The sequence below is a fragment of the Rosa rugosa genome, chromosome 5 (genome assembly GCF_958449725.1).
Source record: "Rosa rugosa chromosome 5, drRosRugo1.1, whole genome shotgun sequence".
NCBI lineage: Eukaryota > Viridiplantae > Streptophyta > Magnoliopsida > Rosales > Rosaceae > Rosa > Rosa rugosa.
The window spans coordinates 17,183,192-17,187,084 of record NC_084824.1 but is presented as its reverse complement, the minus strand read 5'-3'; positions in this window follow the sequence as shown (position 1 = coordinate 17,187,084).

The following is a 3,893-nucleotide window of genomic DNA, read 5'->3' as shown; positions in this document are numbered from 1 at the left end:
CTTGATTGGTCAGATTTTGATACCTGCATAGAATGTGTCAAGGGGAAATTCACTAAATCCAGGAATAAAACTTCAAATAGAAACACTGAACCATTGCAATTGATCCACACTGATATTTGTGGACCCTTTGCCAACACCACTATCTGTGGGAACAGATATTTCATTACCTTTATCGATGATTTCACCAGATTCTGCCATGTTTTCTTGTTGTCTGAAAAATCTCAAGCTTTAGAGAAATTCATCATTTTTAGAGCTGAAGCAGAAAAGGAATTGGGGAAAGAGATTAAATCAGTTAGATCAGATAGAGGGGGAGAATATTATGGTAGGTACACTGAGGCAGGACAACAAAAGGGGCCTTTTGCACTGTATTTAGAAAAACATGGAATCCAAGCCCAATACACTACACCCGGAACACCAGAATCTAATGGTATTTCAGAGAGAAGAAATAGATCTCTTCTTAACATGGTTAGGAGTATGATGTGTACCTCGGGATTGCCTAGATTTCTTTGGGGTGAAGCATTAAAAACTGCCAATTATTTGATAAATAGAACTCCAAGCAAAGCTGTCACCATGACCCCTTATGAACTGTGGAAGAATAAAAAGCCTAGTGTGAATCATATTCATGTTTGGGGATGCAGAGCTGAAGCTAGACCTTATAACCCTCATATTGGAAAACTAGATCCAAAAACAGTTTCAGCCTATTTTATTGGTTATCCAGAAAGATCCTTTGGTTACAGATTTTATTGTCCTAATCACAGTACTAGAATCATCGAGACAAATAGAGCTGTTTTCCTTGATGAAATAAACCATTCCCATGCTTTCGAAGACCTTGAGCTTGAGTTTCAAGAATTGCCTGACGATGAAACTGAAATGTCAAGCACACCACTTGACTTCAATATCACTGCTGAACCTGTTCTGCAACCTCAACTTGAAGTTGTGCAACAAGTTCAACAACCAGCTCAAAATGTTGAACTGCCAAATCCAATAGAAATTGAAGTAGAACCTCAAGTTGGTGTTGTGGGGGAGGGACAAAATGAATATGTAGTTGCAGGAGAAGCTCAAAACGAGCTTGCTACGTACTGATAACCAGGTTTTAAGAAGATCAACAAGGGTTAGAAGACCAACAATTAATAGTGCAGAATATGAAGTGTACCTGCAGGAGGCAGATTTTGATTTTTGTGATGATAATGACCCTTTAACTTACAAGCAAGCTGTTGAAAGTGATCAGAATATGAAGTGGGAAGATGCAATGGAAGCTGAAATTAAGTCGATGCATAATAACCAAGTTTGGGAATTAGTAGAACCTGTTAAGAACCATAGAGCAATCGGCTGTAAATGGGTTTACAAAACCAAGAGATGTGCAGATGGCTCCATTGAGAGATATAAGGCTAGGCTAGTAGCCAAAGGCTTTACACAACAAGAAGGAATAGATTTTAATGAGACTTTTTCACCTGTTTCCACTAAGGATGCTTTCAGAATTATTATGGCCTTAGTGGCACATTTCGACATGGAATTGCACCAAATGGATGTGAAGACTGCCTTCTTGAATGGAGACTTGGATGAGGAGATCTACATGAGACAACCTGAAGGTTTTATTGAGCCTGGAACTGAACACTTAGTTTGCAGACTTAATAAATCAATTTATGGGTTGCAACAAGCCTCACGACAATGGTACCTTAAATTTGATGCAGTTGTGTGTTCTTTTGGTTTCGTAGAAAATTTGGTTGATGAATGTGTGTATATGAAAATCAGTGGCAGGAATTTTATTTTTCTTGTGCTTTATGTGGATGATATTTTATTGGCAAGCACTGATAAGGGGCTGCTGCAGGAGACCAAGTCTTTCCTTTCAAGTAATTTTGATATGAAAGACTTGGGAGAGGCTTCCTATGTTTTGGGAATAGAAATCACTAGAGATAGAACCAAGCACTTGCTAGGACTATCCCAGCAGAATTACATTTCAAAGATATTGAAGAGATTTGAAATGCATAATTGTTCTCCAGGACAAGTGCCTATGTCTAAGGGTGATAAACTGAACAAGAGTCAATGCCCCAAAAATGATATTGAGAAAGAAGACATGAAGAGCAAACCATATTCTAGGCTTGTGGGGAGCTTGATGTATGCTCAGGTCTGTACTAGACCTGATTTGGCTTTCGCAGTAAGTATGTTAGCTAGGTTTCAATCCAATCCAGGACATGAACACTGGATAGCTGGGAAGAAAATCTTAAGGTACTTACAGAGAACTAAGAGTTATAGCTTGGTTTACCGAAGAGTAAATGAGCTTGAAGTTGAAGGTTTTTCGGATGCAGACTTTGCTGGACAGTATTCTGATTCTGGAAAGTCAACTTCCGGCTATGTTTTCATGCTTGCTGGAGGGGCCATAGCGTGGAAGAGTGTAAAGCAAACGCAGACTGCAACCTCCACTATGATGGCAGAGTACATTGCCATTTATGAAGCAACATGTCAAGGCTTGTGGCTGAAGAATTTCTTGCAGCAGACCAAGTTGGTGAATTCAATTATTTCTAAACCATTGAAAGTACACTGTGACAACTCAGCTGCAGTTTACTTTACCAAGAACAATAAAAGATCAACCAACTCTAAGCATATTGACTTGAAATATTATAGTGTTAGAGAAAGGGTGAAGCATAAGGAGCTTGATATTGTGAAGATTAGTACCCAGAACCAGTTGGCTGATCCATTCACAAAACCCTTAGCTGTTGCAGCTTTCCAAACTCACGCACGTAGTATTGGCATTCTGCCTACTTTGGATACTGAAGTCTAGTGGGAGTATTGCCAAATTCAGTGGGAGTTCTGTTTTGATTGAGCTGATTTTAAGTTTTCTGATTTATGTTTCAGTTTTGCATTTTGATTGAGTTTTTTCTTAAGAACTTATGAACTTATCAAGTTGTATTTGACATTTGAATTTTACAAGTCAATAAAATTCAGTTTATCCATGGTTTTAAGTTATATATATATTGTTTTGCTGCAGCATTTTGTTTTGAATTATGTTTTGATCCGTTTCTAACTCTTACCATATATGTATACATTCAGCAATTAGTTATTATGGATCAAAATTTTGATAACACATTATGATCAGTTATAATCATTGACTGAGTGTTGAGGTTCTTGCACATTGAACCATTAAGAGGACCATGTACAGATGCATCAAGAGTTAAAATTCACATTCATTGGCACTGTACATATTAAGTGATAATTCTAGTGTCTCATGTGATGCATGATCATGGGGTTGTGTAATTGCAGAGGGATCAATTTTTACAATTTTGAATCCTTTCTGTGGTTCTTCAACATGGTTGTACATTGACAGAGATTTGGTTAGATTAAGGTACTCATTTTATCTCTGTGCACACTTTAGTTGATTACTATGTCTATGCTGAGCAATATTCTTATTACATGGATTCACTAGATGTTCAAGTGGGAGATTGTAAGACTTGATATGAACATCTAATGAATGCATATCAAGTGTAATAACTATTGTTACCTAAAGAGAAAGTAATCTGAGATAATATGAGAAAACCTATTCCATGATATTCGTATTTATTTGTGAATCTAATATTTACGATTGGGAATCTAAATGGCTTGGTAACCAAGCAAGAATATATCGGATATATTTTGTTAGATACAGTAATAATGATATTAAGTAACCTGTTATGGGCAGGTATTCATTGTTCTGTACAATATAAATACAAGGTCCCTGTGACCTCTCCAAAAACGCAAGCATACAGTTCTAGCCCCATAGATAGTAGCTTATAAGTTGAGAGGATCACAGAAGACCTTGTTGCAAGATCGATGGCCTTCTCCACCACTGCTGGTATAATTCATGTTCATAACCGATTCTGTTATTGTCTTGCTATGCTATGCTATATATATGATCTTCA